The sequence below is a fragment of the Microtus pennsylvanicus genome, chromosome 6 (genome assembly GCF_037038515.1).
Source record: "Microtus pennsylvanicus isolate mMicPen1 chromosome 6, mMicPen1.hap1, whole genome shotgun sequence".
Taxonomy (NCBI): Eukaryota; Metazoa; Chordata; class Mammalia; order Rodentia; family Cricetidae; genus Microtus; species Microtus pennsylvanicus.
In genome coordinates this window covers 121731708-121757244 of record NC_134584.1, presented here as the reverse complement: position 1 = coordinate 121757244, position 25537 = coordinate 121731708, and the positions used below count along the sequence as shown (strand labels likewise).

The following is a 25537-nucleotide window of genomic DNA, read 5'->3' as shown; positions in this document are numbered from 1 at the left end:
GGGTCCCCAAGCTACAGAGAGTCTGCCACATAGATCTGAATTCTGGTGAGCTGGGCTTCCTGGTTTTCTATAAAGTGTGAAGATGAGAACCAAGCTTTAAAGATGGGAATGGGCTCCACCCGCTCCCACACCTGGATGTGACGCAGACCGTGGGACACCCTGCTTAGCCTGGAATGGAACCGAGGGAGGACAGGCCCACCCTGGCATGGTGCCTCGCCCCTTCGTCTCAGCCCTACCTCTCCCTCACCACTTCCTAGGGTCCCCAGCTCCCACCCCATCAGGACTGATCCTAAACAAAGTGGGGGGGTACCACAAGGCCTTGCCAAAGCCAGAGGAACTGGGAGTCTGCTCCACCCTCCGACCCAGGTGCACTCTGAGTATCTGGAAAGTCCCAGCTCTGGGGGAGGGGAAAGGGGAGCGCTGCTTGAGGGGCTCAGAAGGCCCATGTTGTGTCTACACAGCTCCTCGCTGCAGCCACTGGCCCAGTGCACCTGTGTGCCAAGGACAGCAAGGTCTGCTGGGCCGTGTAGTTCTACCAGACTCTGGGTTTCCTCAGAAAGCATCCTTGGTACACCCAGGGCCTCAGCAACTGTTCCCCAGGGCTCCAGCCTGAGAAGAGGGAAGGAATACATTTCCCACACACACTGTCAGGGAATGAAGTAGAGGCCCAAGTGAGGCCACAGTGTTGGCCTGGCCACACCTTGAGCCTTGCCTTCCCAGCTACATTGTATATCTTCATCAGTCTCACCTGCTCTATGAAACCCTTCTAATGCTCTTGATATCTAGACAAACATCCCTGTGCAACAGCTAGTTTTCTTGGTGTAAAATGGAAACAGTAACTGCCAGGTTCTCCCACAGATCTATGTCAGCTAGTCAAATGGGCAGTGCCAGCACTCAGAGGTATGCCGGGCCTAAGAACCGCCTGCGGCTCCCATGTCTACAGCGTTCCTCCCAGACACTAGAGTGTTAAATCGCCACACTAAGAGCGTTCTGTCCTAGGCTCTCCGCTGCTCTGCGCTGGTTCTCATGGAGGCTGGTCCCTGGAATGGGCACGCCACATAGCCCACATGTTCACTTCTCTGCTTCCCTGTTGAGAACTGAGTCCCTGACTCCCCTGTTACAAAGATTCTCAGATGAGGGTCTTTTCCTTCTTTCCTTATATCTACATCTAAACATGGGGGCCAGAGTAGACAACAGGCCATATCCTGGCCTTTAGCAGAGGCCCAAGTCTGAAGTGGCTGTGGCTATCACTCTCAGGAGAAAGAGGCTGAACTCCAAGGGAGGTAATGGGAAGAGAGGATCGGCCCCCTGGCTTGTGTGGCTCCAAGTGCCAAAGAAAGGCAGAAATAAATGCAGGGTCACAGCTCACACTCAGAAAGGCTTGTTGTGCCCAATAACAGTTCTTGGTGACCTTGCAGGCCCTGGCACAGGTCCTCAGAAGAAGGTACTAGACGCTAAGTGGGAATGGATGCCTGTTAAGGATGGGTGGTAGAGCCATGGTCTGCCTGGCCCAGGTGTGGGAGAGACATGGAGGATACCTAGTTGTACTAGGTATAGATGCAAATCTATATGTACTGAAACAGATGTGAGAGGAACCAAGAGTTAAGGGCACACGCCCTATGATCAGGCTCTGCTTGTTGCCAGGTCACTCACAAACGTCCTCTGACCCTGCATGGGGTGACCCACCCTGCTACCCTGCTGGTCAGCTGCTCCCGGCTAAGGCACTCAGGGAGACTCGAAAGTTCAAATGGATAGTAGACACCTGAGATTGTGCAGGCAAGTGCACACTGGGCTCAGGGACCTGGGGAAGTCTGCGCAGTGGCCCGCGGGAATCACCTCAGCTCTGCCCTTAGTGCGGAAGGAAGGGGGAAGGCTGCTTACTCTACTGTGTGGGTGGTCAAGGGGAATTCTGACCTCCGTTCTGTGGACTCTCTGTGCAAGCCCTGGCCTCCCCTGCACAGCCCAGGTTGAGCAGTTGGCCAGTGGGGGAGGGCATGTTCTTTGCAGAAGCCGGTGGTTCTGCGGTACTTTTTAGCTTTGGATTTGCACGGTCTCTAAAATTATTTGTTCACGTGATTACAGATTGGCCTCACTTAGCTTTGTCACACAAGAATTTGGGCTGTTCCTCTTTTAGCGGATAACAATGGCCCAGTGTCCGCTGGAATTCTCACTGGTTAGTTAGGACTGGAACTTCCCCACCCAGTCGTGCAGCTCAGGGTCAGAGCATCTCCCATGCCACACAAAGACGTGGCAAGTGCCACACACCCCACAGTAAATATATGGAAGCGTTATAGTAGTCGCATATAGGGACGCTGTTACCTAGGTCAGCATCTTGTGCAAGTCTCTTTCTGAACCAGTGGATGGATGTAGGACCTTGGTGAAGGTGCCCAGCGGAGTACAGGCAGATGGAGGGATGGATGGATGATATATGTATGATTATTTATGCAGGATGGATGTATGGATGATGGATAGATGGAGAGAGTATGATAGAGGGTGGTGATAGGTGGATGGATAGAGGATGGATAGTTGATAGATAAATAAATTGTAGATGAGTAGATGCATGGATGGTGGATGATGAATGGGATGGATGGAAGATGGCAGATGGAGGGATGGATGGGGTGTTGATGATGTATGGATGGATGATACTAAAGCTTCTTATACTGTTACCTCCCGTCTGAAAACTCTATCCAGGAAGGATCTGGACTCTGGTTTTAAATCAGATGGTTTTGAATTGCAAATAGCAGAGAGCCTAGTCAGAGACTGTACATGGTTTATGTGAAGCCACACAGCAAAAGCCCAAAGGCACGTGGACCAGCTGGAAGAGCAATGATACACATCTGGGACCCGGGTATCCATACTGTCCGCTTTACTAGCCTCTTGGTTAAAGATTTCGAGATATAAAGTGGCTCTCCCACCTTCAGGATTTCTGTGTTCTAGCAGGGAGAAAGAGAAAAGGGGCAGAAGGCAGAGGTTGGGCTTAGGTAGAAAACCCAGTCTTCAGACTTCTACTTAGACCCTGCGACAGGTGTCCATTCTGTCTACAAACTGAGAGCTGAGAGTGTTTGACCTTCCTTGTGTGCCACTTATGGTCCATTCAGCCCCTGTTCACTGGAGTCATGGTCCTCTGTGTCAGTGCCCAGGACGGAAACCCCTTGCTCAGTATCCTGTCTGAGCGATGGAGCAATGCCTCTCTACCCTTAAAGTCCACTGCAAAGAGACACATGGAAGCCAAAAAATGCCAGAACCCAAAGGTCTGTTTATCCCTCCACTTTGTCTCTGTCCACCCCTAGGCTCTACCACAGTCCCTCAATACACACACACACACACACACACACACACACACACAAAGACAACTTCTCCTTTCCTTCCTGGAACAGTTCTCCTCCTGGCAGCCACACTGCCCTCAGCTTCTCCTCAGAAGTTTCAGGCCCTGCAGTTATTTTAGATCCCAGCCACACCCAGAGACACCCCCCCAGCCACCTTGCCTTGAGGAGGCTGCACCCCAGCACCCTTGAGCAAGTGCAGAGCCAGTGGCTCCAAAGTCCTTCCTGCAGCTCCACTAAAATTAACATGGCGTCAGCCAGCTGTTTCTCGCTCGGTGCCTCGGTTGCCACGGCCAGGGTATCAGCAGTGCAGTTCTCAGACATTCGCAGCTTTCTAAAGGAAGCCCTGCTCCCATGAGCGTCACTCCCTGTCCCACCACTTCCCTGGCCACCATCAGCCAGTTCTCTGTCTCTGTTGGGTTTTTCCCATTCTGGACGTCTCTTATCAAAGAGAGCATGCGTCATTCAGGCCCCCACTTCCCACTTCTTTCACCCAGTGCCATTTTTCAGGGTCACCTGTGTGTAGTGTATGAGTGTTTCTTTCCCTTACAGCTAACTAGCATTCAGTTCTGAGGACGATGCCCCCTTTTCAGTTTGTCTGCACTTTACTCTTGGTCTGAGGAGAGCCCAACCCCACCACCTACAGGCCGTATGTCTTCCTCGGTGAGTCTCTGTTTACCTGATATGTTAATGAGGGCAATGAGGACAGTGGCCATGGCAGTGTGCGGATGTAATATGTTAGGAGGTAGCATTGCCATCTGGCTGTCACCTTTATCTTCACTGCCCTGGACTTGAAGGGGCATTGCTGTCCCTACACAAGCTCTGACTCAGTTTACACTCTCTAACTTGAGGGGTGTGAGTGTGGCTGGGTCGGCCCTGGAGGTCCACCAACCCTGGGGCAGTGAGAGGTAAGGAGTGGAGGCTGTTCTAGAGTAGTTCTGACTAGGATCTTCCTCCAAAAACACCGTTGCGTCTCCAGATCTGTAGCATGAAAACCTTAGGAGAGAGGCAAGAGCCTATGAAGGGTCCTCTAGGAGCATTCATGGGCAGCTGGTTTTGGACACCCCCACTGGGGCATTAGAGCCCCAAGGGACCTCTATTCCAAGTTGACCTGGGTACTCCAGACCTCAGATTTGGGGCACGGTTGTGTGTCGTGTGTCCCAGGCTAGGTGAACTGGGATTTGGTGGTCATTGCCCGCGCTGAGATGCTGAGATAGGATGACTTTGAATTTCAGGTTACGTAGTGAGTTCTGGGGTTTGTTACTTACTTTTCCCGTGGCTTTGACAAAACACCCTGGAAAAAAACTTAAGGAAGGAAAGGTTTGTTTTGTCTCACAGTCTGAGGGGACAGTGCATCATGGCAAGGAAGGCACGGAGACAAGAGGCGTGAGGCATCTGGTCACATTGCATCTGCAAATGTTCATCTCACATCCTCCTTTCTATTTAGTTCAAGACCCCTGTCCAGGCACACAATGAAGTTGGTGGCAGGATGGGGGTCTCTAGAGAAGGGCATTAGATTCTGGGGTAGATGCTTTCTGCGGGAGACACCTAGAAATGGCTGGGTCTCTTCGAGGCTTATCTTATATGTGTCAGAAGCTAATGGCGCCACACAGCTCAGTACTCAGACCTTCATCCTAAATGGCTAGACATGACACAGAGGGAGAGTTCCAGGTGTCAACCACACAGGGGTGGAACAGTCCCTCCTCCCCAGCTTCTGACTTTCCCAATCCTGTCCTCCATATGTGCACCTGCCAAGTGACACCAACCCACACAGGCACCGCCCCTACAACCCCAGATGGAACCCTGAACTTTACCAGACCCACAGACAGCTTCTCTCACAACATAGGAAGATATGGCAGTCAGTTCTGGCCAGGATGGTGGTACCCTTGGACTGACCCAACCCTTTGGCACCCTCAGCACACTAAGGAAACTGAGGCTGTAGAGAAAATGGGATTCCTGGAGCAGCTGCAAAGGCTGGACTGAGCCCAGGCCAGGCGAGGGAGGGAAGTCAGCCCCTCAGCAAAACCCAGGGTTTTGGATTAACATTCATGGGATGTCGTCAGCCAAACAAACGCAAATGTTTATTTTCCCAGCGGTAAATTACAACTTCAATAGACAGAAATTATGGTCCCGGGCCTTGAAAAGCAGTGACAGGTGCCTTGTTCCTGGATGGTCACACGGCCTAAATCTGTTGAGTCTAAGAGCCCCCAAGCTCATTCAGGACTCCCTGAAGCCTCTCCCACCCCTCAGACTTGTGTTGCCCACCAGACACGTGTCCGGGTCTGCAGCATAACCAATGTGTGACATAGGAACCCAGAGCCAGCTCTCCACACACATAATCATTCTCTACAGAGTGACTGTCATCAGCCACCACCACTGGCCTTGTCCCCAGCACACTTAGAAGCTCCAAGAAGGACACGGAACAGAAACCACACAATCTCGTGTGACCTCCCAGGAGGTGACTGGCATGGTGATGCCCAGAGCCTCAGCCCTTGTTTCTGGTCTTTTCTGCCCTCCCCCTTATATACAGAGCTACCCAGGCAGATCAAGAGAGGGAGGCAGGGTCTTCTGCCATTATGTCTTGACCCTTTATCCTCAGGCAATACTCAAGAGACCCAACTCTAGCCCCAAAACCAGGCATATGATCATTGCAGCTGCAAAGCAAGGATAGGCAGGTGGGGCAGCTCCCATACCTCTTTGCACATGTTTCCCTGAGAATATTGAGTCATTTGACACAAGAACCCCACAGAGACTCCTGGATACTTTGGCCACACGCCCTTCTGATCTGCAGAAGACATGGTCTCATAGGATTGGGGGGCAGGGAAGTTGGGTGGAACAGAGCTTGGCCTGGAGAGCCGAGAACTCCGAAGGGCAATGCCCTCCAAGCCTTTCCCTCTCCAAGATTCAGTTCCCTTATGTGCAAAATCAGTGAATTGACTTGGGTGCTCTTAGGTCTCTTTACATTGTCATTAACTCCTCCCCCTAGATTCAGGGTGAGATCTGGGACCTGCCCCCTTTTCTCTGGGCCCATGATTGGGAGTCCAGAATTAGTCTGAATGCTCATTGAGGTAATGGGGTTGCGGATCAAGCACTAAGGGGAACGTAGGAAGTGACTCCCCTAACCTGGGCACAGCCATCTGTTAACAATGTCCTCTCCTCTGTCATTGCTTGAGAAGGTGGGGACTTGATTGACAGATACATCAGGCCAGGCAAGTTCCAAGAATGGTTCTTTATTTCCTTAATTTTGATCAAGGCACCATCCTTGCAGAGTCCCAGTGTTGTTGGGGTCCTGACATTTTGCACCTCAGCATCCAGTGGGTGCAGGAAGCCACAAGTTCTGATGCCGGGAGCCTCCTCTGAACCAAGGAGAACCACAGATCTATAATCATGGGGACAGGACAGAGGAAAGTTTCCCATGAGATATGTTGAGGCTGGGCAGGACCCTCACTGATAATATATGCCTGCAAAATGTTCTAAACAGAGTGTCTATGGACCTGGAGCTGGGAGGGGTGTGGAGGAGGCAGCTCAGGAGCTGAACCTTATCTGGAGCTGGAGGGGACAGCACCAGCCTCCCCGTGTCACATTCTCTCATGTGGAGATGGATGGAGAGAGAAGCTCCCACCACCAGGCCTGGCTCCAGTGATAACAAACGGCCTGTCAGCAACAGACACTGTGGGTCGGGAGATCATCGGCTGCCTGGCCTTGATGGATGAGCTGTGCTGGCTTCTGTGTGCTCCCAGCAAGCCTGTTCCCATCACAGCAGGCGCTGGGTTACAGGAGCCGCTCAGCTCTGAGTGTGCAGTAGAAGGACAGCCAGGTGTGGGTCATCCAGGATTCTGGGGCTACAAGTGACAGAAACCAGCTCCAGGAAGTCAGTCAAGCACACCTGTGACAGGAGGCTGTCTGTCCTTGCCCTCTGTCCCCGCTGCCCGCCCATCCATTCTGCTGTGTTCCAGTAGATGGCCGGGGACAATTCGGCCCTTACCTCCCATGTAGAACCAGAGGCATGCCTTCCTTTCCTGTTAGCCAAAACAATCCCGGGTGAGGACTGTGAGTGGCCAGGTGGTCACCACCCTCCTTATCTGAACCAGGTGTCCACTTAAGGCCAAGGAACAGGGGCAGAGAAGCCACAGAGGGGGTGCTGAAATGGCATCAAGGCCGGTGATCCCATTGATTATTACCAGGGTGGGGTGCAGGCTAGAATTCAGAGATGTTTTTAAAAAGCAAAAATAGAGCTAATATAGTTGGAATCCTATCATTCAGGAGGCTGAAGCAGGAAGATTGCCCGTAAATCCAAGGCCAGTTAAGACTACATAGTAAGCACTTGGCCAGCCAAGACTAGCTATGTAGCAAGAATGTATGTGTGGGGCCAGGTGGTGGTGATCCGCACCTTTAATCCTAGCACTTGGGAGACAGAGGCAGTTGGAGCTCTGTGAGTTCGAGACCAACCTGGTCTTCAAGAGCTAGTTCCAGGACAGCTAGGACTGTTACACAGAGAAACCCTGTCTTGGAAAAAAAAATACATGTCTATCTGCATATTACCTACAAAAGCAGAAACAGAATAGAATGTTTCCTAGGGAGGGGCGTGAAATGACATGAAGTCACTTGTGAGTGCATGCAGTGGTACTGCATTCCAGGAGCAGAAAAGCGGTGTAGCCAGACGGGACACCAGAGCAGAGCAGGGAACAGATAAGCCATGGGCAGACATAGATAAAGAGGGAGGGGAAAGGACACGGAGGGGAGCCTGAGCTGAAGGCAGAGGCAGAGGAGTGGAGAAACAGCTGACCTTGGGAGGAGTTTCCCCATTTTATCTTCATGGGACTTAGCTATTCACATACTTTACAATTTGTATTTTTGCTTGCATTTGGTTCTACCTATCTGTCCGTCCATCTATCATATATATATAATCATCCATCCATCCTCTCTGTGTGTATGTATGTGTGCATGTGGAGGCTGGGGCACATCCTTGGGTGTCACCACCTTTCTTTTTGAGACAAGGTCTCTCACCGGTCCAGAGTTTGATGAGTAGCCTTCACTGAACCCCAGAAATCTGTCTCACCTCCCCAATGCTGGGATTGCAAGCACAGACCACCACACCTGGCCTTTTCGCATGGGTCCTGGAGATCAAGCTTATGTTCTCATGTTTGCGTGGCAAGCGCTTTACTAAACGCCACCCCAGCCTGCTGTTTTCTCTTCCTTCTTTGTGTATTGTAGCCTTTGGTCCTTCGGGCACATGTCCCAGCCTGTTTCTCATCTTTCAGGGTGAGTCAGGGCCCTGGGGAGTGCAGGAGCTGTCACCATCACACAATAAGATGTGTCATTCTTGGGGTTCTGTACTGACTTACATCCGCTACAGGTGCTCTTGTCTGCTAATGTTCGCAGTGTCTTGTACTTCACAATGAATTCTTTAACTATGGGCAGCTGATTTTTGCAAGCAAAGTGGGAATGCATAATATATTTATTCACAGTGGGACCTGGCCCTCATACAGTCTGCAAGAGAACTCCACATCTCTGGGGACATTACACGGTGCCTGATCATACCCCCACTCCTGGGCATGCATGTAAGCAGGTTGCCTCGTGTGCTTGGCAGTGCCTCCTTTGAAGCTGAGCCAAGACAAGAGAACAGTCTTTGGCCCTCTTGACACATGTATGGCTATGGCTCCCACTGATTCCAGGGCTTGCAGTTACCCCCACCCCAATATACACATCCACCTCCAGCCTAGAGGAGAGTAAAGGGAAGGAGCAACAGCTTGAAGGCTCCCACGGTGAGAGCAGCAGAAAGCGGGGCACACAGGGGACATGCACAGTCACTCAGCCATGCGGTGCTGCTGTGACCTTTTCTCCCCAGGGCATCCCCTTGGGTCTTCCCTAATCTATGGCCTGTGCTCTCCTCTTCACTCAGTGACAAAGCCTGGACCCAGTTCTCCTCTGTCTACTAGAGGATCAGTGATGTTCTGGGTCTTGTTTCACTGTCACTCAGAACGGGTGACAAGCCCTCTACCTTGTCATTGTTGGGCGGTGTCCAGGACTGCAGCGCACAACGCCTGTCTGAACTCTATGCGCTACCATACAGTTCGTGAGCTTCAGGCAAGGGGCTGGAGGTTGAAACAGACAAAGACACACAGAGACAGACAGACAGACAGACAGAGAGACAGAGAAACAGAGACACGAACCTCTAGTCACTGGTAAGAAACCCTTTTTTCAATAGCACCATGGAGGCTTATATACCCATCAGTCAGGTGGGCCAACAGATGAAAACCTTATCCTCTGATCCTCAAGGCAAGGCAACACGGGCTCGTGAAGCAGAGCTGGTAAACAACTTTGGCACAGCTTTTAGTAACTCTAATCAGAAGGGAAGTAAAAATCTCTAGCAGGGAAGAGCAGCTGGAAGCCAGGACTCCAAATGGTACCAACGCAGGACAGTAGAAACTTTGGTAGATGACTTCTAATGTGTAACTTTCTGGATCAGTCTTAAGCCTCTTCGTAACAATGGCCACGGTGCCCTGCAAATGAGCGTCACCCTGAGCGAGCCCTCCTGCAGAGCACAGCTACACCACTGTGGGCTCCAATGATTTTCCAAATCTTGCTTTCGCATGCAGATGAGAGGCAGAGTCAAGCTAATGCATCAGCATCGTTGCAGGGGTCTTAGCAGGCAAGGGAAGCTCAACATCTTCCTGCAGTCCCAAGTCATCAGTGCCTCCAAGAGGGAGAGAGGTCGTGGAAGGAAGCTTCCTCTCCCCTCTGACTTCTGGAGGTCCTACAGGACGGTGTAGATGGGTTGGCCCCGGGAGTTCTGGGTGCAGGATGTGAGTTTCTGGGGAGGGAGACCTGTGTAGGCAGCCCCTGTGACATATGCAGTGTTATCCTACTCACGAAGGCCACTTCTGAGCCACCCTGCCCCTCTCCACTTGGTCTCAGCCCTTGTGATAGCTGTGTCCTTGCCAAAAGCTCACACTTGTTCCCTGCTGTCTGAAAGGAACAGAGGCAGCCATCTGTCCGTCCTCCTGCCTCAAGACTGTCATACGCTGTACGGTTGGCTGGTAGATGGTCCCAAGAGGGGTGGGGGAAGCTAAAGGGCTGGGACTGAACCAGGAAATTCAGAAGCATGTGGGGGAACAAAAAGCATGGAGGTTTCTGGGTGAAACCAGAATTCATCCCAGCTGCCACCACAGGACTTGAGTCTCCCAGGGCCAGGTTTCTCCTCTGCAGACCTGCGGCATTCCCAAGTGTGCATATGAAAAGCACCTAGACCTCCACAGAGGAGGGAGGCAGCAGGCGGCCCTTCCCTGCGCTGCACTCTTTGAGGTAGCTTGGCCTGAGGCTGTTGTCTGTGCAGCCTAGAGCTGGAACTTCAGCTTCCTGGATTTGTACACACCATGATTCACTTTTACCTGGAGAACCTGACCTCTCAACTCCCTCAGGTCATTCCTCCCTTCTTCCTCCTCTCCCCTTCTCATTCTCTTCCTCCCTCTTCTCTCCTCCTCCTTCCCACTCCTTTCTCCTCAACAGAGTCTCTCTATATAGCCAGGATGACCTGGAACTCACTATCTTTCTGCTTCGGCTCCCATATGCTGGGATTATAAGCATCTGACATTGCAGCTGGCTAAACCTTGTTGAGCAGAATAGAAATATGCATTGAGGAGAAGAGGAGCCATGTAAGAATCCAGGTGCTAGACCAGCGTCCATTCCCCTATGCCTTCTCAATTGCGTGTACCCTTTACTATTTACATAAGATGCTTAAAATGTCATTGATATCTTTATTTTTCGTCTCCCAGGCTTTTTAAAATAAATAGACCAAGCATTTTAGAGCTGATTTGGATTTGCAGGGAGACTGATCAGAAAACAGATCTGCCCCTGAATCCCCACAACACCAGCAGGGGCACTGGTGACAGGCACTTTTAATGACAAAGGAGGGGACAGAGACACAGTATTACTGACCAGAACCAGTGTTTACAATGAACTCCTCAGAAGATCCAACAAGGAGTTGGGTATTCTGTGCGTCCAGACAAATGTCTAATGATAGTGTCCGTCATCCACAGTAGCCTCCCTGCCTTACCCCCACCTGACCCAACTGGATCCAGGGGTTCAGAGGTTGGGGAGCACAAAGGGCTCATACTGAGCCGGAAAAGTCAGAAGCCAGACACTCAAATCTTTCCACTGCCCTTTTCTTCTTCCCTTTTGGAGGATGTTATGTCAGAGTTGGGCCACAGAGAGCTGCCCTCCCCAATGGGCTTCTTCTCTCCACATGGTGTACTTGAGACGCCTCAGGGTTTTTTCACGTTCGTACAAATGAATAACGCCCACCATCTGATGTGTCCCAGGCAGTGATACCTATTCAGTGACTGATCCACTGCGTCTGACTTTGAGCAACTACAAATACGATTGCTGTAAGCAGGTGCTGGCAGGCTTCCTTCTGGACAGACAGTTTTTGTTCATTTGCTTTTGGTGGTGTTGGTGGTAGAGGTGGTGGTGTTGGTGGTAGTGGTGGAGGTGGTGGTGGTAGTGGTGGAGGTGGTGGTGGTAGTGGTGGAGGTGGTGGTGGAGGTGGTGGTGGAGGTGGTGGAGGTGGTGGTAGAGGTGGTGGTGGAGGTGGTGGTGGAGGTGGTGGAGGTGGTGGAGGTGGTGGTGGAGGTGGTGGTGGAGGTGGTGGTGGAGGTGGTGGAGGTAGTGGTGGAGGTAGTGGTGAAGGTGGTGGAGTTGGTGGTGGTGGTGGAGGTGGTGGTGGAGGTAGTGGTGAAGGTGGTGGAGTTGGTGGTGGTGGTGGAGGTGGTGGTGGAGGTGGTGGTGGAGGTGGGAGTAGTGGTGGTGGTAGGTCTATTCTGTTCTGAACTTTGGATCCTCCTGCCACCACCTTCTGAGTGCTGAGGTTCCAGGCATGCGCCACCATAACCAGCTAATGAGGTTCTGGAGATCGAACCCGGTCTTTGTGCCTACTGGGCAAGTGCTTTTATCACCTGAACTCCATCTCCAGCCTGGAAGACTCTGTTTACTTGTGTTTAAAGCTGCATTTAGTGTGTGTCTGTGTCTGTGTCTGTATGTGTGCGTGCGTGCATGTGCGCGCGCGCGAGCCCCCTGGCTACTCGTGAAGTATGGGTCTTCAGGCACTCGGGTACTTCGCCTTTCTCTTCCTTGAGAGACATCTGTTCAGGCATCTGACCTACGTTAATTGGGTTGTTTGTTTTCTTATTGTTTAATCTTATGGACTCTTTGCTTATTTTGGGTGACAGCCCTTTTCCAGATCTGCGTTTACACGTACGCTATCGAGATTGTGACATGTCTTATTCTTTCAACAATGCCATTGCACAGTGGAAGTTTCACACTTCTAAGTTCTAATACTTCACACTTTTCTTCCATAGAGGATATATTTGGTTGTACATAAGATCTCATTGTTTGGACCAGAGTAAGGTTTTTAAGGAGAATTTATTTTAAAACAGATAACAACACCTATAATTATCTATGACCCACTAGATACTATTTTGTCTTATTATATTTTATTGGACAGTCTCACTGTATAGCCCTGGCTAGACTAAAACTCACTATCTAGCCAATGCTGGCCTTGAACTCACAGAGATCTGCCTATCTCTGCTTCTTGAGAAAGAGCAGGGATTAAAACTGTGTGCCAACATACCTGGCCTAGATATTCTTTTATTTTAAAATACCAGTATTTTTGTCAACTTTTCTTGGCAGATATCTAAACTCCTGTTAAAGATTTTTCGATATCACAGGGACGTGTTTAAGGGAGTCTAAAGCTATTCGGAATTATTATTGAAGGTCAACAGCAGGTGACAGCTGGGACTCGGGCTGGGCTGGACGAATGGAACACTCAGCTCTGCCAAACACTAGCTTGTGACATTCAGGTCCCCAGCATCCTCCTCAGGCAGGCAGACTGGCAGAAAGATCATCTCCTAGGGCTACAGAGAGCAAGGTAGGAAGGGGTAGTGCCTGGCACTTGGCACGGGCTCCGTTGTAGGCTTTATAGGGTATCAGAAAAGAGTTTAATCCTAATAGATGAACTGTGGGTCAAGAATCCCTGGGCAAATATTTTCATGTCAATTTTGTTTATATCAAAATCCTGAGCTGGGAGCTATGAGGAAAAGAGATGCTACCTTTTTTTGGTGGTGGTGGTGGGGGTCAGGATGGCAGAATGAACCCAGTGCTGCTGGAAATGGTGGCCCTGAGATTGTTTTCTTTAGAGAAAAGGATATCCATTCCAAAAAGAGCCCCCAGTTATGAGTCAAGACATATGAGCCTGGTGATGGCTCTGCCCTGGGTGTACAGAGAGACAGGGTTTCTCTGCAGTTTTGGAGGCCGTGACCAGGCGCAGTCAAGAGAGGGCCAAGGAGCCCCTCTCAGATCCTCCATGGGAGGCGGGGACCAGATAAAGATGTAGAGCTGGCTTTACTGGGGAACGCCACAATGCCATAAGCAAGGGACAGTGGCTTCTTTGAACTGAATTGAGCCTTGTCTCTATAGACAACAAACACAATAAAAGCATCAGGCAGCACCTGGTTTCCTGACTTCACTGTCTCTAGTGTCCATTAGACCCTTGATGCTAGGTGATTATTTGTTGTTCCGAGTGGGTGTGTATACATACCTTTGTTTGGTTGAGAGCTTCCTGAAGGTAGCATGACTAAGAACTGTGACCTGGCCATTCCCACAAGGAACCAGGCCTTAGTGAAGGAGCAGGGAGGCCAGGAGGGCAAGAGACTAGGCTTCTCTGCCTAACAAATGGGTCCTGGAAATACCTTTCCAGCTCGTGGAAAATGTAGGGACTGCAGCTGTCAGGACCTCAGTGACAGTGCTGCTGTGGGACCCGCCCACTGCACACAAAGGAGCCCTCAGTGCTCCACCATCCACTTCCCTATCCAGCAGCCATGGCTTTCTCAGGAGAGCTTCCTGAGTGGGGAGGCTCACGATTACATTGGAATCTGTATCTCCAACAGGGGTTGTGAGCTTTTTATTTTCCTTTTGGTTCTTGGAGACAGGGTTTCTCTGTGTAGCTTTGGCATCTGTCCTGGAACTTGCTCTATAGACCAGGCTGGTTTTGAACTCACAAAGATGTGCCTGCCTCTGTCTCCTGAGTGCTGGGATTAAAGACATGTGTCACTTTCTTAAGTCCAATGGCTGCTTGCCACAAAACAGACACACCACCAGCACCAGGTGGGAAAGCCTGCAGCCCAACCTGAGGGTCCAGCTCCTGCATCAGGCTGAGCTCCCAGAGACTGGCTTAAGACTTCCGCTCCACCCAGGCAATGCTGCATGGTAGTATCTCAGAAGGGAACAGTGCCTTGCTTTCTTAGTGCATATACAAAAGTTCCTTCATGCTAGAAGTCCACACAGCTGGTGTCCATATGCCTAGTGTATGAAGTCTGTGGTCTTAAGCCATATATCCAACCCTGAAATGGACTCAGGACCCTCTGCTCTGCTCCAGAATGGATACAGCCCGTGTGGTCAGGTACAGCCATGAAGAGAGATCTGAAAAGTGGACATTGTCGGTGCCAGACTAGGGTTGGATACCATTCTCCACGGAGAGAGAACTAGGGGACCAAGGTGGCCAGGATGGGGGAGGACTGCTGTTTTGTGGATTCCTAAGAGGCAAGCAGCAAACGTGGAGTGGGAGGGTTTTTTTTTTTTTTTTGGCATATTGCTAGATTTTTATTCTTCACATGCAAATTTATGCTTAATGAGATTAAAATCAAGGCCCCGCTGATCTGAAGTTCTGGCCCCTTCTGCCTCCGCAGACCGTGACCCTGGGTCTCCCCTAGTCTCAAAGAAGCCAAGTGTATGAGGAACAGTGGGAAGAGAAGGAAAGAAAGTGCAGCGAATTTGCTCAAATGTACTAACCAAAGGAACGCCTGGACTTGTCACAGGGCGCTTCCAGGCAAAGTGGGCAAAGTGGGTGGGGAGAAGGCTCGGAGGAAGAGGAAAAAGTAGGACACGGACAGGCAGAAATAGCGGCTGGGGGCTTTTCCTCAGGTTGACATTAAAATGAATGATATGCAAACGAATGCAAAGCATATGCGAACGATGGGCCCGAGGGCGGTGGGGAGAACCAGATCCTGAGCCCCTCTTGCAGCAGGTCGCCTGGCGCCTAGGGGACCAAGGCCGTGCGCGGCGGGAGTAGCGCGCCCCCTGCCGGCCGAACGCGCTGGTGGCCCGAGTCCCGGGAGGGCTTGTAGGGGGCGCGGCGGCCGAAGGAGGGGCGCCCGCCTCCTGTCCGAGAGTAGACACCGCGGCTCCAAGAGCAGCGAGGCCGTCGGGCTGCTACTGCTCCGAGGTGGGTGTGCGCGGTGCGCTCAGCTCGCCCGCCCTCCCGGGGCGCGGCCTGCGCGGGGCGGGGGCGCACAGCGAGGAGTCCGCCCCGCACTAGGTTGCCCCGCGCCGCGCGCACTCCGCACACTGGCTGAGCGCTGGGGCTCCTCGGCCCGTTCTCACTCCACAGCCCCGCGCTCCTGCACCCACACGGGGTTCCACGCGTGGCCTGGCGCTCTTGAGGTCCCCGAGTCCTGAGTCGGGTCCCATAGCCAAGTCCGCCGGGCTCGTCCCGGGGCCCGGCGGCCACCCAGGCGGTGGAAGCGGGAGCCGCTCTGGGCGTTGGGCGGCGCCGGGCGCACGGAACCGGGCCTCTCTCCCGCGGCCGGCTCCCCGGGGCGGAGCGAGCGCGATGGGCGCCGGGCTGGAGGCAGGTGGCGCAGCGGCGGCCGGGCGCGGGAGGCGGGGGCGGAGCGCGCGGGGCGGGGGCCGCGGGGCTCCGTGAGACGCGCGGGCGAGCGCGCGGCAGCAGAGCGGGAGGCACGGCGGCTGGACCCGGCGGCCGCCGAGGCCGAAACCGCCCGGGCGGCGTGCGCGCTTTGTTCCCGCGCTGGGGGCCGAGCGCACTCGGCATGGCCCAGGCGGTCGCCCCGCCCGCCCCGACCCCGCCGCGCGCCTGAGCCCCGCGCGGCGCGAGAAGACAGCGTGTGGATCGCCCCCAAGTTATGGAGGTGGCGACCGAGTGAGAAGGAAAAGCCACTTCGAGAACCGGGTTGCGAGAGAGCGACAGTCCGCTGGAGCCCAGACCGTAAGTGCCGCCTCTGCCCCGCTCAACGCCGACGCTGTCACCCTACTCTGCCGATGACTGCCCTCCCGGGGGTCCGCACTGCGCCCTCCGCCCCTTCCCGGCCACTTTACAAAGTTCGTGCCCACGGCAGGGTGGAGCCAACTCTGCCCACTCATTTGACCGAGTGCACCCACCCTAGGTGAGCAGACAGCTTGACCTGTCCAGGGTGTGTGTGGTTAACATTTAGGTGGGAGATGAGTCGGTGGTGGAGTACGGATTCACCACCACCCGCAGGCGCCCCCTGGGGTTCTGGGTTTCCTGACAAAGACTGGTAGCCTGAATGCCAGTGCTCGGTACTGACTGGAGAAGCAGAGGGCAACCGCCTGGGAGATGGGGCTGGCAGGAGAGGGTCTGCTGCTTCCTCTAGCCCTTCCCCCCTTCTTATTTTGGTCCCAGGATCAGCCATTAAGGCCTTGGGGCTGAGCATCCTTCCTGGTGGTGGGGAGGGGGCTCATGACCGCCCTCCCTGGGGTCCTGACAGCCAGGTGCAGGCACAGCCTCCGGCTCTGATCCTTCTCACAGCCTTTGGGAACGGTCCATCTGTGTGTAGGGCAGGCCCAGAGCCAGGCTGTGGGAACAGCGGGGAGGAGGTGTGAGCACCGTGGAGGGACAGATGGCTGGAGATTCAGCCGGAGTCGGGCTGACTAAGGTGGAGCAGAAGGCAGCCAGGCTGGCAGCTCCTGGCTTGGAGCCGCCGACTCTGAATGCATAGCCCCGAACTTAGTGTGTTTGGGCTTCTTGACCAAAGTGCTGAATGGACTTAGAGTGCAGGGACCCCTGGCCCATGAATAGAACTATCTGATCATGTGAGCTGAAGCCCAGTTCCTCTAAATAACAGAAAATCTCCCGCTTCTGTTTGTGGGGTTGATCCCAGTAACTGTCACACCCGTCCCTCTTACCCTGAGGCCAGGATGTGGCTTCATTATGTCTGGCTGGGTGTGTGCTTCCTCCCAGCGATCAGAAACAGGAGGTTCCCAGGCAGCCACTCAGAGGATGGGGCTGGCGGAAGACAAAGGGAGCGGTCACTGTGTCCTGGCATTGCCCTTGCAAGTTGCTGGAAGGTTTCAGAAACTTCTCAGGGCTGGGATTCTCTCATCATCTCCCCCAAATCCCAGGGGCTGGTCCCAGAGAGTTCAGCCATACCTGGCCAGAATGCACTTGGCTCCCAGCCTGGGAAGAGGTAGGAAAGCCTTGTGGATAATTCCTGGCCTTGTGCATGGAAGGCTGCGGATAGGGACACACTGGGGTCACGCTTTCACCCACCCCATCCACCGAAGGGCAGAAACTAGAAAATGTGGTTGTCCCCAGTTGTCACTGGGAGCCCATCAAGCTGGTGAAATGATGCTATCTGCGACTGTGTTTTGCAGGGCCACAGCCACTCTTGTGCACAGAGAGGGAAAAGCAGAGAGAGAAGGAACAGATGTGATGCTTGGTGCTGCCCGGGAGCTAGACAGACGCAGGGAGGGAGAATATCACGTTAGGACTGATTTTCTGGCGGAATCCACCCTCATGGGAGGTGCTGTGATCTTGATGATTGGGGAGAGAAGGGAGGGCCATGTGTACCTGGCACACCACCATGTTGTTGCTTGTGCCAGCTCAGACTGGCATATGGAAGACACCCCTGGACAGCTCCCTGCAGGATGCTCTGGGCTTGCCGTGGGCCACCCACCAGCCCTCCAGGTCCCTGTCAAGCTCTTCCTCTGTCACTGGGTTATCCATGTAATTGACTTACCACCTCCAGGAAATCTCTCTGATTGGTCTCCACGTATTTTCATTTCTGCATGACTGGAAGACACTCATTTTCCTTCCTACACGAGGATCTGTAAATGCAAACGCCGACAGGCTAGGTCACTGGGCCACAAGATCTGAGCCAGTGGGGTTGCCCACCATGGAGGGCCAGGCTTAGCTGCAGCCTCCTCTGAGGCAGGCAGGAGGGGATGTCAAGAGAGGCATTCCCACCACCTTCTGGAATGGTCTTCCCTCCCCTGCTGCGCCGCAAGCAGGATGAGTTTGGGGCTTTCTGATTCATTCTCTGCCTCCCACATGCCAGGGCAGTGGGACGATGGTAAATTTAATGGATCTGGATTTCCTCCACCACCAAGAGGGAAGAGAACCCACCTCGCTCATTCATGTCTGCACAGATATGTGTGCACACACAAGTGTGCACAGGATCCAGCACAGGACAAGCAGCACATAGACAGAGGGCTGCCTCCATGGAGCTTCCTTGCCTGGCCATTGTTCCCTATGGGTCTGCGTGCTGCGCGCCAGGGGTCACCAGCATCTTCTTTAGCAGTGACAGTGAGCATCAGAACTTAGCTAATTGTCTGGTCTAGATGGGTGCTCAATGAACAAGCCTAAGTGGGATGAGTTTGATGACTGCCTGGTCCCTCCCAGCTTTGTAGTCTCCCCTGCCTGTGTCCTGGGATCCTTATGCCAGGTCTTCTCTTCAGCATCCTTGGAGCTCTGAGTGTATCCCAAGGGCTGCAAGCCACCAGGGTTGATGGTATGGGTGGGGAGCCCTCTGCTGGGCTTCCTCGCGCAAGTGGGGTAGAGCTGTCTCACAGTCCCTACTGAGCTCCATTGCCAACATTATTGGCCTTCACGAAGCCAGGCCACCCAATCCCTGGTTCAGACGTCACAGAATTGGGGGTTGGGGGTGTCGCTCAAAACCCTCTGGAAACTACTGGAACAGTGTTTGGCTCTTACAGTGGACACAAACCCACTGTAGCATCCGCTGAGCGGTGTTACCCCCTGGGTGCCCTGAGGGTGGTCACCAGTGGGATTTGCTGAGGCTACTCTGCCTGTTCAGAGCTGGCCCTGGGGAATGTTTGCCCTTGTGCACTAAATGTCTGCTCCATGCCACGTAGAGGTAGATGTCAGAAATAACCCAGGGGGCAGTCTACCTCACCTTTAGGACCAGATCCAGCGCTGGCCTACCTCATCTCGCTGGGTCCTTGCAGCAACCCAGAGTGGCAGCCAATATCACTGCCCCCACTTTACAAACCCAGAGAGGTTTGGACCCCAGGGACCGATGGACACTTGGGATTCTCCTGAGTTCTAACCCTGCGAATGAGTTGGCTAACAGTCATGCAGGTTTTATGGATATCTAGGTTGACCAGATGTACCCCTCAGAGGGGAGGGACACTATGTGGAATAGGCCACAGGTCTGAGGCTCCTTTTTACAAGGATTTCCAACCTCTAGACCAGATGAGGGGTATGGCGGTTACCTGCTCTTTTAGCCATGTGGCTCTTAGTCTCCCCAGCTGAGTGAGTGACTATCCTCCTTTTCTGGTGGGTATGGTGCCCAACATTCCTAGGCAAGGTGAGCAAATTCAGTTCTGTTTCTGAGGTCCCCAGACTGGAGCAGGATGTGCGAGCCGGGTTGCCAGGGCTTCCCTGTGTGGAAAACAGTGCTTGGTAGAAGTGGCCCTCAACAGGAAAGGCTGGGCAGGGCCTGGCATCCGGGTGTGCACCTGAGATAGTGGGAATGATAAACACTCTGGTTCCTCATTTCCACCTCCAGGCTCAGCCTGACCAGGTGGAGAGTGGCTTGGCAGAGCCACCCTTTCCCCTGAGCGACAGTGCACTTCCTGAGGCAATAAAACACAAGTTCAAGCTCCTGCTTTTTGTAATTCGTGAGACCTCAGGGCAAGCCAGATGTCACTGGGAAGGAAAACAAAGATGAATTTGGCCATAATAAGGAAGGTTTCTCCAGGCCAAGACTCCTAGAGCACAGCCTGCAGCTCCTGAGCTCCCTGGCCCTCTCTCCACCTCCCTTTCAGCCATTTATCCCTGTGCTCCCAGCCTCCCAGGCAGATCCAGAGGCTCCCATAGGGGCAGCAGAATAGTCTCCTGTTTACCCAAGGGAGAGGAGAGAGGCGACAGAGGGGATGAGGGAATGGGAACATGGGAACACTCCCTGACACCCTTAAGGACACCCCTAAGGACGGGTGAAGAGGGCCCTTTGTATACCTCGACCTCCAAGGCTGACTAGTGGGAATCAGAAGAAAATGTGCCCCACCCCATCCCACCCTGGAGCATCAAGGAGACAGCCCAGAGAAAACCACTTTGACTGTGGTTGTTCCCATATTACAGAGAAGGTGCATGTCAAGAGATTCGGGGCCCCTACCCATCTGTGGAGTCTCTCTTCTGTCCTCAGAAAGAAAGGGACACCACTCTGGTTTTCAAAGCCTCATTCACAGCTGTGTGACCTGCTGCAAATTACTTGCCTTCTCTGTGCCTCTGATTTCCAGAATGTCTGTTGACTGGTCCAGACTGTCCTATCCACTCCTCAGAATACCTAGTGCCATCTCTGGGTCTAAAGTAGATCAGGTAGCCGGACTCAGGTCTCCCTCTTTTCTTCCTGACCCTGCGCCGAATGCTTGCGCTCTTGTTCTAGCAAGCAAGATGGCCTCCTACACAGCGCCTCCGCTCTCGTGGAGACAGCAGTGAGCATGGAGCCAGGCCTGGCTGTGTGTGCCATGCCCTTTGAATATTCACTTTATGGAAGGACACCAGAGCTGGTAGAGCACACCCTGAAGCTACTCAAGAAGACGTTACCAGGTGTGCACTTAGGGCTCTTACTGTGGCTCTAGGGATGCGGCACGTACCGCAGGGTGTACTCGGGGACCCAGAGCGCCCTTGCAGAGGTGACCCATTTAGCTGAAGCCTCTGCTGGGCAGGACTCTGGGCTCCGACCCCAAGGCTTTCCTCTGGGCCAAGGAAGATCACTGTGCAGAGCCTAGAGAGGCCCTGCAACATCCACACAGAGGTCAGAGCAGCACTGAGGGATGTGTGCCGCGTGGGACCGCCAAAGGGGCCTGAGCTGATAGTTTGTGTGTCTGAGGACTTGATCCGTCTGTGGCAGACACCCCTAGCTCTCACTCTGCCCCCCATAACCTCCCCAAAGCCCATCAACCTGTCTGTAGGGCACTGTGTGTAGCTTTGTAGAGGGTACCTGGGCAGGGCTGCTGTGTAGACAATGACAACAGCTAGTCTTCGCGGCAGGGCTATGGGGACCTATGTGTATACTATGCAAGCAAGTTCAGGTGTGCAGGAATAAGTATGTGCAGTGCGGAGACACAGTGTGTCTTGTTGGGGACCACTTGGCGTGTTTTCAGGGTTCTTCCAGTTATAGTATGTCTATCCCTCCCTTATCCCTCCACCCCGTAGGTTCTCACTATGTGACTTGAGCTGGCCCAAAACTCCTTATATAAACCAGACTGGCCTCAAACTCTTGGAGACCCACCTGCCCCTGCCTCTGCTTCCTGGGTACTGGGATTTAAAGTGTGCACCACTGGTCCAGCTTCTGTGGCTGAATGATGTTCTTCTGTGTGCACAGGTGGACATAGTATTTCTAAATTCCCATTGGCTATCATTTGAAATGTGTGCTGTTTCTGTCTCTGGTTACGGTGACTTGTGCTATGGTGGGCATCAGGCAGGTTCCGAGGAGTGGGTCTGTGTTTGCTGGCTTTCAAAAGAGAAAAGCCACCTGCCTAGTGGCCAGGGCTGGCTGTGTGGTTGGTTACCTGGTCCTCCCTGCCAGGGACAGGTGGAATAAGGAGTGCCGCCCCAGGTCCCCTGCTGGCTTAGGGATGCCTGACCAGTGCCTGTAGGGGGTTGTTTGAACAGCAGCAATTCTGCCTGCAAGCTGTCATCGTGTTTGATTCCACAAACAGCCACCGGGCTCCCCAGCACCTGCTCTGTGACCAGATGGCCTAAACCCAGTTTTGTCCCCAACCTCCCTGCTTCTGCCCTTGTTCCCGAGTCCATCCTGTGTGGGCGGCCAGAGGCGTCCCCACCAGTGCCCGTCAGGAAGGAAGCTGAGCCACAGATTTGAAGACCACATAACCCTCATCCCACTGACCACTTGCTCTGTTCTGCCTCTTCCCTGTTGCCCAGATGTGCCAGGCCCTCTGCCTCCGGGTCCTTTGCACTGCCTGGTTCCCTCTGCCTATAATACTCCTGCCTCCTGGGATGTACACAGCACCCACCTTCTCTTCCTTGCCCGAATGTTGCCTCTTTGGTGACACAGACCCACTATCACTTCCTCTGTTTTATTTTCCCAGTGTAGGACTCAGCCTACACTGTGCCATCTTCTGCTTCCAAGCATCAGGCCCAGCCATCCAGCTGCCCTCCTGGCATCTCTGGGGGCAGGTTTTGTCCATTCCAAATCACCTCCTTTGGCAGGCGAAGTCTGTGTCTAGCTGCAAAGTCCCTGCTGGCTAAGAGGCTCTCCACGGGACTGAGGGAGCGTCACTTGCTGAATGCTCTGTGTCTGTACCCCACCCCTGCCTACAGGGTGGCAGCGTCTTGAAGTCTCAGTCCCACCAGTCCGGGAGGCAGCTTGGGGTCAGCTAGATGTTCCTGGAACTGTTGATCCCCCAGATAGACATTTCCTAAGGGACCACACCAGGCGATTGTGGCCCCTAGAGGAACAGAGGAGGGAGAGGTGCCGACAGGGAGAGCAGCAGCTCATGGGGGACCCCAGAATTCACCCTTTGCATAGATAGGATAGATGGTCCCACAAAATGGCTGTTTTGCTTTGCTCACAGGTTCTGGGGCAGGATGGGGACAGAGCCCATGAGGACAGCATCCCTGCCTCATGTCCTCTGGGAGTTTCATGCCTTGGCCGCTAGGGCCATCAGTGCATCAGAAGCAACCTGAGTGAGTGGTGGGAGGCTGGTGCTGGGGCCACAGCTTTTCCTAAGCGGACCTTGGAGCCCTGCAGGGCTTTCGGTATGGCCTTGGGTGGAGGTCTGAGCAGATGTGCCATCTGGGGAGCAGCACTGCCTGCTGGAAGGGGAAGCGAGAGTCAAGCTGACCTCTGGGCACACATAGGAGGGTCAGGACAGGCTGGACTTTGGGCATCCCAGTAGTGTCTGCACCCTGAGTGGATGATACCAGGCCTGAGGAGGAAGTGGTATGGTGGGGGAGGCAGATGATCTGTTCCTCACTTGCTTCTCAGTCTCCCCCAAAAGGCCAGTCCATCTGGTAGCCACAGCCCACCCCACCCTGGAGCAGCTGAGATCCACCTCTGGCTGGTGTGCCCCTGTAGCCAAGGTTGCCGTGTCCCTGACTCTGACCCTTACAGGACAGGGAGGCTGGTGGAGAAGAGCAGATGCCCCACCTCCCCATGGCCCAGCCCCTCTTCCAGCTCTTGGACAAAAAGCGAAATCCCAGTACCAGATCCTCTGGGGGACACAGTGAGCCAATTATGTTTTTTACTTCTCGCCAAATCTGAAAGCAGGGGCCCTCTCGATGTGCAGAGTGACGCGGTGTTCAGGGCTCCATCCTTGCAGGAGGGGTGGGTGGGCTGCACATGGGAACCCTGGCTGTGGAGCAGCTTCAAGAGTTGCAGGGTTGCCCCTGGACCCCCTCGTCTGAGACGTTGGCCTGGAGCTGCTCACAGATGGGCAGAGGCTCTCCAGATGGATGGATGGCTGTGGAAGCCTGCATTCAATGCCAGTATTCTGAGACCTCTGTCCTCAGTTGAAACAAAATGCAGCAGGTAGGGAACATTCCTTTGACAGTGACTGACACCTGCTACAGGCTAGTGTGGTCCAGATCCCAGCAGATGTTGCCCTGTGTCTGAGAGGGACAGTGAGTGGAAGGGATAAATGGTGGAGTTGGAGTCTCAGCTGGGACCATGTGAGGTCCCTGGCTGGCTTGGTCTCCTGAAGGGATTGTGCTGAAACCTGCTGGGGAGCAGAGTCTCAACCACTTATTTTGTGGTTGTGCAAAGGCCCTGAGGCAGGCATCCTGAAGGTGATGGCAGATTGAAGTTCGTTGTGCTGGATTTCAGGAGACGACTTGAGGCCTTGGCCTGTCCCTCAGTGATGAGCACACTCCTGGTGTGTGCACAACCCTGGGTCCAAACCTAGTGCAAAAGATGTCAAAAGATTATTTCACAGCTTTTAAGCACCAGAACCACTGTTCTCATAGCGGTGGCACCCTGAGCCCCAGGGGACAAAGGTATGTTGCCTGTTACTGGTTGTTCTAGGTTCCTTCTCTTGCTAAGACAAAGTACCCCGACCAAAAGTACAGTGTATTCATCTCAACAATTCTACGCCCTAGTTCATCACGGAGGGTAGAGACTCACGGTAGAAACTGAGGAGAGGCTTGCTTGCTGTTCCACAGAGTATAACCTCCAAGGACTACAGCCAAAGAACTACAGCAGGAACAATGGAGGACGCTGCCTGCTAGCTGGCTTGCAGGCTGGCTTCTATACAACTAGCTTTCTTCCATAGTTCAGTGCCACCTGCCTAGGGCATGGTGCCTCCCACAGTGGGGTGGACCTGCCTTCCTCAGTGAACAGTCAGAAAAGTGCCCCACAGACAGGCCCATGGGCAGTCTGATCTAAGCAGTTCTTCCGCTGAGACTTTCCTCTCAGATAGCTATAGGCTGTGTCAAGCTAACAGTTAAAGCTGGCCACGGTACTGAATATTCTAGGAGCAAGCTTTCTGACCTCTTGGTGTGGTGTCACTTAAAGTTAGTCTCCAGCATGGAGGCGGTGGCCCTTAACCCTCAGGAGGCAGGAAAGAGGCGGGCAAGGTGAAAGCCTGCTAAAGAACACACACACGCTGAAGAACACACACATACACACACGTTGAAGAACATACATGCTAAAGAACACACACGCATGTTGAAGAACACACACACACACTGGCCTCTCTCCTAAGAACATCCTACAGGATGAGCTACAGAGGATAGACCATTCCAGCCAGCCGCTTATGGTAACTGCCTCTCTGCTTAGAAAAGTGCCTGCCAGGTTCTCCTGCTTGTTGGAGTTCATAGCTGTTGTACACACCTACAGATCCCTAGACTGAGCATCTCAATGGGGCGACCTCAGGCAGCTTCATACCCTCTATGAGACTCTGTTGTCCTCGCTGTTAATGGAAGCAAGCACCCTCTTCCCCGGAACATTCCCCAAGGACTCCACCCCCAGATCTCAAGGTCCCCTGAATCCATTTGGTGGGATGAGTCAAAATACCCATAAGGTTCCCCCTAGAAAGGTAGGTAGCTTAGCAAGCCCCACGGCTCCCCCAGAGCAGCTGCACCAGCACCAACACCAGCCCATCTGCCTGCCTGGAACCTTCCCAGGGCCAGAAGAGGA

At 53.5% G+C, this 25537-nt stretch overlaps 1 protein-coding gene across 7 annotated transcripts in view; it reads left to right on the top strand.

Moving 5' to 3' along the window:
* Cbfa2t3 (CBFA2/RUNX1 partner transcriptional co-repressor 3) overlaps positions 1–25537 on the top strand; it is a 73917-nt gene that overhangs the window by 5772 nt on the left and 42608 nt on the right. The window contains exon 1 of one of the 7 annotated variants that reach the window (XM_075977546.1): positions 15470–15600. The exons of 3 other annotated variants lie outside the window; for them this stretch is intronic. The gene's annotated coding sequence lies outside the window, so the exon portion shown is untranslated. Of the gene's footprint in view, positions 1–15469; positions 15601–15836; positions 16384–16410; positions 16562–25537 lie in introns of those variants that run through there. 3 more of the 7 variants (XM_075977548.1, XM_075977552.1, XM_075977547.1) reach the window with 3 other exon arrangements.